The sequence below is a fragment of the Eptatretus burgeri genome, chromosome 2 (assembly GCF_056783735.1).
Source record: "Eptatretus burgeri isolate ZD-2024b chromosome 2, Ebu_testis_v1, whole genome shotgun sequence".
In the NCBI taxonomy this organism is placed as follows: domain Eukaryota; kingdom Metazoa; phylum Chordata; class Myxini; order Myxiniformes; family Myxinidae; genus Eptatretus; species Eptatretus burgeri.
The window spans coordinates 51002617-51016915 of record NC_140962.1 but is presented as its reverse complement, the minus strand read 5'-3'; the positions used below and the strand labels follow the sequence as shown (position 1 = coordinate 51016915).

Sequence of the window (14299 nt, the reverse complement as noted above, 5' to 3'; positions counted from 1 at the left end):
GAGATTATGAGCGTGCAGGGGAGGGGCAGGGCGGCACAGACAGAGCAGGTGGATGCTCAACACAAGGGGTTTATACTCGAACCCACGACAGATACACGGATAACAGCAACTTAAAATAAACTCGGGGACTAAATGAAAATTGATCAAATATTTACAAGGTTAATAATTCAAAATGTAAGAATAAAACGTGAGGTCAATTAAAGTCTAAAGTCGAGGCGCCTCCACACGGACTTTAATACAGACAAGGGGAAAACAAAGGAAAAGCAAATCCTCCCTCTATTCTGGCACTTAGCTTTGTCCAGCGATGGTCTCTATTGAACTTTGCAATTGAGCCGCTTCGTCCCGTGTGGGAAGATGCACCCAAAATGGTACTGAGCCGCTCTCTGGGCAGGAAACGTACATGTAATGAGGTGATTCTTGGGGCAGTATTCAACACCAGGGCTCACCAACTGCCTTGTGACTTCTTCTCATGAACGAATATGCTGAATCTTCCTCTCTTACACGAGGTTCGCTCACAATGATCGTCCACCTTCCTCGACCACACGACGAGACGATCTCTGAGGCCCAGTGATTAGGTCACGAGTCACACTCTGCTTCACTCCTCAGAAACATACACACTTCACGGTTCAGCTGAACAGTCAATGACTAGCATCTTGCCCAGCAAGCAAGCAAATTTACAGCATGACATGAGAATTGCTCAGCCATTTTGTCGTGCCGAGAGGAGAGCAAAGCAAGATCCTCTGTCCCAGCCACGTTTCTCATCAACCATGTCCTCTCACTACTCCCTGCTCTTCGATCAACACTCTTCTTCTACTGGCCCTCTCACATCACACCTATTAATCATAAGCCTCGGGGTGTGACTTTGCGAGTGTCACCCCTGGAGGTGGGACTTTCTTGCCTGCTTGGATGTGCAGCATTGTTATTTTGTTTGTAGTTGTTATAAAAAACATAATTATTTTATTGCTGGCTTATAAATGCAAAAACGGAGGAAGAGGTCACAGGGGGCAATTATATGCTGGGGGAAATTGGCCTTAATCCCTATCTAATTAACACAGCATCACCACCCGTGTGGTGACAAGTAATACTTAAGCTCACAGATTCCCGACTTAATTTACATCGAGATGTCTCTTACGCGTTCATGGACCAAGCAACTCCATACAATCCTAACTTTACCATGAAACTCCTCCATCTACCCTCACAACCGTAACAATATACCGATCCCCATTGAACATAGTCCTCCAGCAAAGGTCCCAGAAAATGATGCAACCAGCAGCCACAGTTTGTACACAATAGCTAGCTAATCATTGCAATGAATGTGAAGAGCTTTGGTAGTAAGTGTGCTGTATTTTGTATGTTTTTCAGTTTCATTCCTTATTCATTAATTTCATGCCTGTGTGACTTCAATAAAACACTGGAGCTATTAGGCTATTCCCTGACTCCCATGTCGTTATTGAACAGAATTTGGCTAGCTGTCTAAATACATACAGCTACACGTCGGGAGGACAGTACAAGTAATAATGGTCCTTGTACTGACCCCGAAGGTAACTCAGTGCATCCATACTCCCAGCAAGCCATCCTTCCACTCACAGCCATTCTTTGCTTCCTCTCACTAAGCCAGTTCCCAATCCAGGTGGTTATTCACCAATCACTCCACAAGCCCTCATCTTAAGGCCCGGTCACACCTTAACGTTTTAGCCAACGTATGCCGATTTTTGAATTTTTTTTCTAAAACGCTAGCACACGTTGAATACGTTATGGGTAAGTTTTGATAACATTGAGAGCACGCTGAAAAACACTGCCATACGTCGTTGTACGTTGGCTTTAAACGTTGTACTTTTCCGTTGTCCTCAAATTTTTTCATGCCTGAAATTTCACGACGTATGCCGGCGTATGACTCACACGTTCCGCTACGCTGACCACAAGTTGTATGCACGGTCTGCGATCGTTGACAGACGTCAACACATGCTACTTGTAAGTTAATCATAAGTTGAGACACACCGAGGTAATGTTTAGCGTACCCGAAATTTATTTCTAACCTATGATTAACGTGTTGTTGGCACGTTACGCGATCGTTGCCACACGTCGACAGACGTTACTTTTAAGTTACTCATAGGTTGAAAGACGTCGGTATAATGGATCGTCCTTGCGTCAGCGTCCACGGCCACGGCCAGGACACTTATTTGCAGCATTCTTCAAACTTTTCTTCGGCATGATGAGGATGTTCACACTTCGATGTCTAGCTTGGCTATGATTCCAATTGTCCATCGGCAGCGTCTATTTAAAATAGTCGAGTTTGAGCGTTTTAACACGTTCAGAAGAAACGCTTCAAATTTCCAAACCCCAGCGTCAAAAAACAAAGGCGAGTGACAGCAATTTAAATCGTTCATTGTAAACAATGAAAATAGCTGAGTGGTACCGTTTAAAAGTCGTTGAGTGTAAAAAAAATCGAATTGTTGAGCACAAACGTCTACTTTCAATAGTGGAGATGCAGCCATTTAAATCGTTGAGTGGCAGCCTATGAATAGCAAACCCTATGTCACCGGCAAAGATAAACTGCCGCACGATATGGATAAGTTAGGCTATCGTTGGGCATAGTTTGTGAACGCCGGCTACACGATAATTATTCGTTGGTATACCGTATCTATAAGTTATCGAAGCGCTCTATGCACATTATTAGTTCATTGTGCATTTGTCCAACCCGTTATGAATAGGCCTAAATTGTAAAAACAAGCTATAGCTCATTGTTGAAAAAGCCCCATAAAAAATTAGCCGCGAAGAACTTCGAACAATGGTGAAAAGATGTCTCCTACCCGTGGACACGCGGATGCAAGGAGGATCCATCATAACCCACACCCTCCCCCTCACACTCACCTACTACTGCCAACATGAACAAACTACTACTAGTACTAATACTAATACTGTTACTGCTGACATGGACATCGACTCAAAAAGGACTCGAAAACACTGTTGGGTTCCCCTTTTATGAGCAGCATTTTTATATACCAATTCCCAAAACCACTGGGAACACGTCTTTATATGGCAGTTGTAAGCTAGAAACATGTTCATTTATTTTTTTTTTGTCGACCGGAAGACGTCATTGGAATACGTCTACATACATCGATGTGTGTTGGGAATACGTAAAGAATTGGTTCAAAGCACGTCAAACATAAGTTAGAAATAAGTTTTGCGTAAAAAAGACATTACCGCGACGTGTTTCGACTTATGAGTAGCTTATAAGTAGCCTTTGTGGACGTGTGTAAGCGTCCACATATCGTGTGTAAAACTTATCCCCATCGCATGCGGAACGTGTGTCATACGCCGAGTACGTCGTAAAATTTTGAACATGTTTAAAATTTCTTGACGTATTCTACTTACTACGACGTATGATAGCGTACTTTAGCGTTCTACTCACGTATACCAAACTTACTCGTACCGTATTTGACGTGCCCCAACGTTTTAGACACGTTTTTCTTAGGTCGGCATATGCTGGCAAGATCGCCAAGGTGTGACCGTGATGTTGTCACTTCCATTTCTACGGCAGTTATGATTCGAATCGTTGTGCGTCAGCCTTTTAATAGGCTACGTCACGACATCGTCGGCGATGCGTGCAACGCGCTATGCCTAAGTTAGACTATCGTTGGGCATCGGTTGTGTAGGCCGACAACAGGTTCAGCATTCGTTGGTATAAGTTATCTATAACACAACGAAACGTTCTGTGTCCGTGACCAATGCGTTATACATAAAACCAAGTCGCTATGAATACGTCCGAATCTTTAAAAAAAAAACATCAAAAGTTCAACGTAAGCCAGCGTTTTACATACATTTTAATACGTTGCCATCGCTGGCTAAAACGTCAAAGTGTGACCGGGCCTTTAGCTAACAACCTCCTATGTGGTATCTTATAAAATGCCTTCTGAAAATCGAGATAGATAACATCCACTGGACTTCTCTCATCCACCCAGTCAGAAACTGCTTCATAAACTCTAATAGATTTGATAAACATGACTTCTCTTTTGTAAATCCATGCTGACTGCCATGACACAAAAACATGGAAAATTGCCTTGTGATGATGGGGAGGGTGGAACCTTGGCCGGTCACCTACATACACACAAAAAAAATTTCGCAACGATTGCTTGAAAACTGTGGACAAAATTCGTGTGACAAACAGACAGACAAAATATGAAAAATCACTCACAGAGCGACACATGGCAAAACTGAACACCACTCGGTCGAGGGCATACCTCTGCCAGGTTGCACAGTTTACGTTTTATATTTTGTATCCCATGATAGGCCGGACCTGGATCCAAAATCAAAAGGATTCATCCTTGTCACACACCCAACCTGTCCACCAAGTTTCATACGAATCCATCCCCAACACAACTTTGTGAGACAAAACTTTTTATGTCTTGCTATATAATCGGTTTAGCCCTCTCTCTTAATGGTGAGGAATCACTTAGAAAATTATCTGATTCGGATCCAGATCTTTGCCAGATATGAAACAATTCTTCCTTGTCAAACATCCAACATCTTCTTCTTCTTCTTTCAGCTGCTTCCGTTAGGGGTCGCCACAGCGGATCATCCGTATGATCCGCACAGTGATTTGGCACATGTTTTACGCCGGATGCCCTTCCTGACGCAACCCTGGTCGCCTCTTACGACACAGGGATATGGTACACCTATTTTAACCAGGGTATACACCGGCCCAGTACACTGGTACTCATTTCGCCGACCTCAGAAGGATGACAGGCTGAGTCAACCCCCTGGTGTATTAATTCAGTGGCCCAACGGGGCTTGAACTCAGGACCTCTTGGATCCCAAGCCGCTGCCCGAACCACTGCGCCAACACCAAGCTTCGTCAAACATCCAACATGTCCACAAAATTTCATCCGGATCCCTCCACAACGTTTTGAGATATCCTGCACATAAACAAACAAACAAGCAGTCATAGACTGGTACTTACGAAATCGTCAACTTGACCTCTGACGTTGTCTAATAAAAGCTGTCTCTAGAGAAGGTAGCGACGCAAACCAGAAGTTTCTACGATGATTCTGTACCAAACCATCAAAAATCGTAACATCGACCGATGCAAAAATCTCCATTTCTCCACGCAATTATTATCTATATATTAATACTGAAGGACCAATTTTGTGCTCCTCCAAGCGGTCGCGTCCCGTTTTTCTCGGTACTGTGACCTGGACTGAAAGAAACATCGTACCTGTAAGAGTGCATCGCACATAGTGTCAAAAGTCAACCTTCAACTCTGAAGCAGAATAAACACTTTTCGTTTTACATTCGTTTACATGGCGACGTGTGACGTCACCGCTGAGAGGCGTCAGGACGTCATGACATCATCGGTTATTCGCTGACGCCATTACGTCCGTCGTCAGAACGTAACTGCTTAGAGGTGTAATTACTAATTCCACTCCTCGAAAAATAGCGTCTGCAATGTAAAATCCTCTTCTGCACATGGTGACTACCTCAGAATGTGAATTTGACACCAAAAATGCAACAAGAAACATCGTACAGTAGACGCCGCTTTATAAATCCACCATGGGACCACGCCGTTTGGATTTATTAAGCTGAGAACCTATTTTCAGTCACCGACTGGATAGATAAGACGTCTTGGCAATGAATCTTCGTCGGTGGATCGGTCATAATGAAAAGCATCGTACCCAGCGCTTCGATCCTAGCGAATCTCTCGTCGCCTACCGGCTTATTTGTTTGTTTCTTGCAAAATTGAAGGTTCTTCAAGTGCTGTATATTGGTCGGTCGATTTTGTCATTCTGTCTGCCTGTCTGTTTGTTGCCTGCAAGACACAATTTTAAACAGATCTTCACCAACCTTCACCACATGGTAGAGTTTGTCATAAGGAAGAAGCCTGAAGTTTTTGAGGTTGAAAGGTCAAAAGGTCAACATAGGCCAAAGATCAACACCTGGGGTGGTATTTCTAAAATCCTCAATTTTCATCCAATTGACTTGAAATTTGAAGAGGATATATATTTCAGGTCGCTGAATTCAACCAGCCAAATATTTGAGGTCAACATAAACCAAAAGGTCAACATAGGCCAATGTCAACAACTTAGGAGGTATTTCTAAGTTCCTCAATTTTCACCCGATTGACTTGAAATTTGAAGAGGATTTGCATATCAGGTCAATGAATTCAAACACCAATTATTTTTGAGGTCACCATCGACCAAAAAGTCAGCATCACCCAAATGTCTAAAATTGACAATTTTCATCCGATTGACTTGAAATTTGAAGAGGATTTGCATGTTTGGTCATTGAATTCAACCACCAATTATTTTTGAGATCAAAATTGTTTTTGGGATTTTACAAGTATCGTGCTCTGCATGATGTCTTTTTATCTTGTCAAAACGAAGTTTTTGCAAGATTTGTTCATCAGCTTGTCTATTTTGTTTGTTGTTGTTTGTTTTTTGTTTGTCTGTAATCACGTATCGATCACTCTGCAGAGCACAGTTATCATTGGAAATTTTTGTAACTTCGCATATCAGAGGCCTATAGAGGGCCCTTTCAGCATATAAAATTTTCAAGGTCAAGGTCAAAGGTCAAGGTCACTTTGTCGCAAATCAGGGGAGTCGACGAAACCCTTATTTTTTGAGTAATTTTGATCGGATCATCTTCAAACTTCATGGGAATATAGTTCATGGTCTGGCGCTCAGCTGATTATTTTTTGGTGGCGATTGGCCTTGACCTTAATGGTTAGTGCTGGAGGTCGAAAGTTTTTGACCCCAAGGTCAATTTTTTAAATCTTAGGTACCATATCGTGTAATACCTCAAATTGAACACCTCGATGAGTGCTTTCTAGATATGTCAAGCTTGAGACATTATGACGTCATTTGGTGACGTTATGAGGCAAACGCATACTTTTCATGGTTACTCTGTAGAACGATTCTCATCGGAATCTCTCGTAGGCAGATATTCCTCAAGGAGTCGCTCCTGGTGGATAGCAGCTCTGTTCACCTCAGTGTGACCTTAAAGTAGTCTCACATGGTCACATTTTGGCAAGATACTGATCACCCTGGGGGTGACATTGGTTTTTTATTTGTTTGTTTGTCTGTGTACAGGATATCTCAAAACGTTGTGGAATGATCCGCATGAAATTTTGTGGGCAGGTTGGATGTGCGACAAGGCCGAACTGATTAGATTTTGGTGAAGATCCGGATCTGGAACCGACTACGAGAATATTTATAAGTGCTTCTTCACCATTGAGATCGGTCTAAACCGATATATCGCACGATAACTCAAAATGTTGTGGACGGATTCGGATGAAACCTGGTGGACAGGTTGGGTGTGTGACCACAAAAAATTGATTCGCTTTTGGTGAAGATCCGAATCCGGATCCGACTACTATAATTTTTTGAGTGATTCTTCACCATTGAGAGATTGGGCTAAATATGATATACAGCACAATATCTCAAAAAAGTTGAAGATAGATTTGGACGAAACTTGGTCGACATGTTGTGTGTGTGGCAATGACGAGTTGATTTGATTTTGGTGAAGATCCGAATCCGGATCTGAATACAATAATTATTTATTTTTTAAAGTTATTCTTCACCATTGAGAGATAGGGCCAAAAACGATATATACCATGATATTTCAAAAATGTATTGGGCCTGATATGTTCTTGTGGATCAGGCATTACGTGGCAGAGGTATGCGCTCTACCGAGGGCCCTTCTCATTATTATTGTTTTCGACTGTATAAATAGTCGAGGCTTGTGGAAAAGCTCAGCTAGTATTAGTCCACTGAATGGATCATACCTCAACAGGACAAAAGGAACAGAGTTGAATGCCAAGATAGTGACAGACTTGGACAAAAAATGGGTGTCGGGAGGAATGTGGGGCAGAAGAGTATACATGGGGTGAACAAGATGGATGCAGAAAGGCACTCTCAGGAGAGAAAAATGGAAATTTGGAATGAGTAAGGATTGAGGTGTTGGAGTGGTTAACGAGGGTAGAAGAGATCATGGTTGTAGATCGGGGCAATTTGAGACGGTAGTGAGCAGCGGTCTTGAAGACATGGATGGAAGAATAAGGTTGAAGAGAACATGGAAGTTGGTTCCACAGTGAGTGGAGGAACAAATGAATGGAGGTGAGCAGCAATTTTGGATTTAGGTAGTCTTACCAGAATATGGTTGATGGTGGACCATGTGAGCCCTGCAGAAACCTGGGCGTAAGCAGGGGAAGAGAGGGGGGGGTTCAAAGCTCTGAAAGAGCAGAGGGTTCCATACCAGAAATAGGGCAGTAGAAGACAGAGAGCCCACCACCCTGTCTGTGATGGTGAAGTAATCGGCCCATAGACTCAGATTCATCACGGCAGAGTCCAATACTCTTGAAGGCCTTGGTTTCCATGGCGTCAAGTTGAGCAAGATGTGAAGCAGTGGAGCCAGCCCAGAGGTGAGAGCATGAGTGATGTCAAGCTGCGGATGAAGGCCTTGTTGGTGGAAGGAGTTCAGTGTGTCAAGGAAGGACTTTGTACGACGGAGGATGCCCAGTCGGTAGCTGGCTATGTAGGCCAACTTTGAAATGTGGTTTGTCCAAGAAAGATCATGGCTAATGGTGAGACAAAGGAGTTTGAATGACTAAACATCCTCAAGTGGATTGTTAAGAAAGTAGATGGGAGGGTTTGACAGATGGTCCTTTCGGAGTGAGATAGTGAGTGTGTGAGTTTGTCTGGATTGAAAGATATATTATATTCCAAGTGTTAGACCATGTTGTGATTTTTGTCAAGGCCTGAAGAGAGGGAATAGGCTGTAACCTGCCTGTCTGAAGGATGAGAGACGTCACAGCACAGGGTGGAGTCACCAGAAAATAGAGAGAGAGTATTTTCCTCTTAAATATTATAAATAGATAAACAGGAGTAACCTGGTCTGAAACCAAGTTGGTAATCTGAGATGAGGTTGTTGGAGAAAAGGAAGGATTTCATATCAACAGTGATGATGGATTCCATGACCTTGCTGATGATTGGAAGCTGATAGGTCTGTAGTTAAAGGGATCAGTTTTTGCATCTTTTTATGTAATGCAGTGATTTGGCTGATTTCCAAGCCAGCCCCAAAAGCCAGCTTTTTGCTTCATGAGTGCAAGGAAAAAGGTGACACCACCTCCCTGAGAAGAGGAAGAAGAGGAAGGAAGAAGAGGCTGTAGCAGTAAAGTAGGTTGTCTCTCTCCATATATAAAAGCAAAATGTTGTTTTGTTTGTGACCTTACTGCTTTGAGCTCCCAAAGTTAATTGGCGATAAAACTTTCTACGATCAGATTTTTAACCACAATGCATCTAAATAGGGGTTTCAAATGGTCTTAAGGAGGTCATTTGGCCCATTATTGCCGTATTGCACTTAGGAGTTAATTTATTTACCAGCATGAGGTAATTTCTTCACTACATCTTCAGTCCTTTACACCCTGTATGGTCTGTGGACCCCTTTAGACCCTCAAATACCCATTCATACACTGTTAAGACCTTTTAGACTCCTTTACACCCATTTAGACCCTTTTGAGACGTATATACCTTCTTTGACCCTTTCAACATTTTTCAGAACTATAAACCTTTTCAGACCCATTGGACAATTTTAGACCATTTGGACACTTCAAACCCCTTTTGCTCTTTCACCCTGAGACACCTTTAGATATTTAGACCCATTCAAGACCATGAGACCCCTTCAACCCTTTAAACACTTTCGACCCCTTTTAAGATCCTCAAGCCACTATCGGCGCCTCTACACCTCTTGGAAAATCGAAAAAAATTCCCCCAAAAAATCGTTTTTGACGATCTTTTCCGTGTACCATTCATGTCGCATCACAAGTTGCAATGACGAATCAAAACTGATATTCCAAAGTGAAATTGATGTTGAAAAGTGAAACTGAAACGACTGATCTACGGATCATCGAATAAGAAACCAGAATGAAATGCTGTGAGAAATACTGAATGGAAATTGCTGAAAGCAAAGCTATGTGGAGTAAAGAGAGGGGGAGCAGGTTGTGGACTGAAGAAGTGATGTGGAGAGGGATAGGTGCCTATAGGTGGTCGGTTGGCATGGAAAGAACTTTGGTGATCTTCCATCAGGTGGTAGGCCCAAAATATGCCGAAATTTGTTTCCCAGCCGAGCTTTCATCATATCACCCTCACTCCCAAGCAGTACATCAGAGGTTCAACAAGCATGGATTGGAAATATTTGCAGGTGGAATGGAATGAGGTTGCCAAGGTTACCAGCTCCACCTACTGCGATATCTGCACACTGAATATTTACACTGAATTCCCATTTCCACCAATACACACTCATTTGAGGTGAGATGTCGACGGAGTGACGGGAACCCTACCAGTGTGTGTGTGTGTGTGTGTGTGTGTGTGTGTGTGTGTGTGTGTGTGTGTGTGTGTGTGTGTGTGTGTGTGTGTGTGTGTGTGTGTGTGTGTGTGTGTGTGTGTGTGTGTATATGTATATATATATATATATATATATATATATATATATATATATATATATATATATATATATATATATATATATGTGTGTGTATGTATATATATATATACAGTGTGTGTGTGTATATATATATATATATATACAGTATATATATACAGTGAAGCCCAAAATTATTCATACCCTTACCAAATTTGGAGTATTTTGAATCGTGTTATTTGAGATATGAGTTTCTTCTGGCTTAAGTTACATAAGAATGTGACAAACAGCTGAAAGAATCACTACAAGAGACATTTCAAGAAATACATTGTTTCGGGGGTATTTTATTGATAGATTTACAAAAAAATTTCATGTCCAGAATTATACACACCCTTGCTTAGATCAGTTCAAAGTCACATTCAGTAATGAATGGAAAAGCCTCTGTTTGTGATTACAGCCTCCAAATGGTTTTTATACTTGCTCACAATGTTTTTGCATGTCTCTACAGGGATTTTGGCCCACTCCTCCTTCGCGAAGGTCTCCAGGTCTTTGAGGTTGGAAGGCTTCTTTGCCATCACTCCGGTCTTGAGCTCCCTCCACATATTCTCGATTGGGTTGAGGTCCGGACTTTGGCTTGGCCACTCTAGAACGTCTACCTCATTATCCCGGAACCATTTCTTCACTGACTTGGTACTGTGTTTTGGATCGTTGCCCTGCTGATACGTCCAATGCTCCCCGAGGTGAAGTTTCTCTGCGGACTGTTTGATGTTTTCCTCAAGGATCTTGATGTACTGCTCCTTTTTCATGATGCCATCCACTTTGACGAGATTGCCGGGCCCACTGGCTGAGAAACAGCCCCAAAGCATTATGCTCCCGCCTCCATGCTTGACGGTCGGGACTGTGTTCTTCGGGTTGTATGCTTCACCTTTCTTTCGCCAAACGAAAGCAACATCTCTGTGCCCGAAAAGCTCCATTTTCGTCTCATCCGCCCACAGAACTGAGGACCAAAAGCTTGAATCTTTGTCCAGGTGAGCTTTTGCAAAGGCTAGACGAGCCTTTCTGTGCCTGGGATGGAGGAGTGGAGTCTTTCTTGGTCGGTGTCCATGGAAACCACCCTTGTGTAACGTCCGCTGGAGTGTCTGCCTTGATATCTTGGTCCCAGACTCGCCAAGGTTGTTCAGGAGAACCTTAATAGTGATCCGTGGATTGTTGCTGGCCTCTCGCCATATTTTTCTTGCCAGACGAGGCGACACCTTTGGCTTCCGACCACGTCCTTCAATGTTTTTTACAGTGTGGAACTTCTTGTACTTCCTAATTATGCTTTGTATGGTGGCAACTGGCACTCGGAACTGCTTCGAAATAGCTTTGTAGCCATTCCCCTCCTTGTGGGCATTCACAATGCACAACCGAAGGTCCTCACTGACTTCTTTCTTCTTCGCCATGCTGACAATGACCTGAAAATGATTGTATCAGCTCCCCTTAATTTATAGTCTAAAAGCAGAGTGTTGTTCTATAACATTCCTCACTGTACATTCAATAGACCACATTTGTAATGCATTTAGATTGTATGCACACATCTTGGAATAATTGCATAACATTATAAAGAATCTTAGGAATATCAAAAGCATGTGCATTATCACAAACATTGGCCTCAATTCTGAGACTTGGTATGGGGTATGAATAATATTAGACAGGCATAAAAACAGAAATCTTAACATTTCTATTATTATGCTAATAATGTTGAGCCAAAATATGTGTGGATTTGTACATGCCAACTAAATGTCCTTGGGTGAAGTGAAAGTTCCACCACTCCAGCTTGTAGGTATGAGATAAATGCAAAACTCCCAGATTTTTCATAGGCTATGAATAATTTTGGGCTTAATTGTATATGTAAAAGCAGGCGTGACTGTCTGTCTGTCCGTCCGTCCCCAAACTTCTCCCTCAGTTTTGGGGCTGGCCCCGCCAAACGTTCTGTGGAACCTTTTGGGGTCACAGTCGGTCTCCAAAGGTAGGTGGAAGGTTTCATAAATTTATCAATACAATGATGATTTTGAGTTTCCACTCATACGAAACCACTCTCTCTCTGCATGTAAACACATTCACGGTTTCGGAATTAGCAGTTTCACCATTTGCTGCATGTGGATACATTCGCTGGTTCACTGATATCGCATTACAATTGTGATTTTGAATATCCAATCGAACGATGCCACTTTTTTCTCCATCCTAGGGTGGATGGGAGGTTTCATAAATTTCTCAATACAAATGAGATTTTGCGTTTCCACCCGTATGACACCGATCTTTCTGCCAAAGATGGGAAAAAACAGATGAGGAATCCAGTCTATCGATAATTTTTGCAGTGAAATTGTCCACGTGTGGACACATTCGGGGGTTCGGCATTCATCGTTTCCGCATTCACCTTTTCCACGTTGTCTGTATCCATGTATAGACTTTTCCCTCAACATCACACCATGTTTGCTTGAGACATTTTGCTATTTTTCTGGAATAACCCATAATCCCCCGTCCCCAGCCTACATCATCACAATCGTCATTGTTATCAGCTTCATAATCATTAAAGGTACATTGATTTTACACAGTACTACTCGCACAGTTTTTGGGCCAGCCCCACCAAATTTTCTGTGCATTCCTGCACATGTCCGAAAGTGGGTGGAAGTTTTCAGAAAATTTCTCAAACATTTTTTTTTTTTTGAGATTTTGAGCTCTCACCTGTGCATCACATGGGTGCCTTGCCAATATATATGTTTGGAAGGTACATTGATACATGATCATCACATCATTAAATATATGATCATGATGTCATTTGATGTACATTGATTTTACACTGTACTCCCAAATGTCACATGTAGACACATTCGCGCTACTCCTCCTGCAGTTCTGGGCTGATTACATTCAGACTTGCAACATAGGATCAGCACGAACCTAATTAGTGTATGGTAGTGTTTTTATATTTGCCGTTAATTTGCGTCCCCCCCCCCAGATCATGTATGTAAATGTGTATTGTGTAGCGCCACCTCGAGGTGTGGGAGGGTATTACAAGTCTCCACCATTTACAGTCCACCTCCTGCCCCCATGTTTTCCAGTGCTGTGAAGTGTTTTTTTGTTTTGTTTTGTTTTGTTTTTTGTATACCTTGGTCGAGGCTCGTATGAGAGCTAACACACAACTCACAGCAAGGAGGCAGGAGACAAGAGGGGCGGGAGTGGAAGGGATAAAACAGTGGGGAACAGACACATTAGGTGAGCTGTGGAAGGGAGAGGGATGGGGATAGGACGGGGAACATGGCGAAGAGAAGATGGACGTTTCAGGGACTTTCAGGAAGGAAAGCAGGAGAAATGAAGGAAGTGGGCTTGGGTGGATTATCGGGGGTAGAAAAGATCAAGGATTTGGATGGGGGAGGATAAGAGGTGGTGGTGAACAGCTGTTTTGAAAGCCTGGAGGGAAGAATGGGAAAGAATAGAGTGAGGAGGTTTATTCCAAAGGCGGGAAAAAAGAGGAATGAAAGAGTGAAGATGAGCAGTGATTCGTGATTTTGGTAGTTTTACCAGAAGGGGGTTGTTGGCGGACCTTGAGCGCCCTGCGGAAATGTGGTGGGGACAAATCGCAGAGAGAGCAGGGCGGGCAAGGCTGGAGAGGAGTCGGTAGAAGACAGAAAGACCACCGACCAACCTGCGGTGATTGAGTGAGAGGCCCAAAGACTCAGCTTCATTGCGGGAGATGCCGATGATCTTAAATGCCCTGATGTTTTGAACTATAAGCAGTAGGTATGTTTTTGCTTCATGCAAGTAAAACCGGGTCATTCTTTTAATTTTCGGGAGCAGTTGAGGCAGCCGACTGTTGCCTATACACTGCCCAACTATAAAAGGTATGTGT

The 14299-nt window shown here is 42.8% G+C and overlaps 1 pseudogene; it reads right to left on the bottom strand.

The window, feature by feature from the left end:
- Positions 1-7624: 7624 nt before the first annotated feature.
- Positions 7625-14299, bottom strand: part of LOC147032029 (uncharacterized) — a 12653-nt pseudogene continuing 5978 nt past the window's right edge.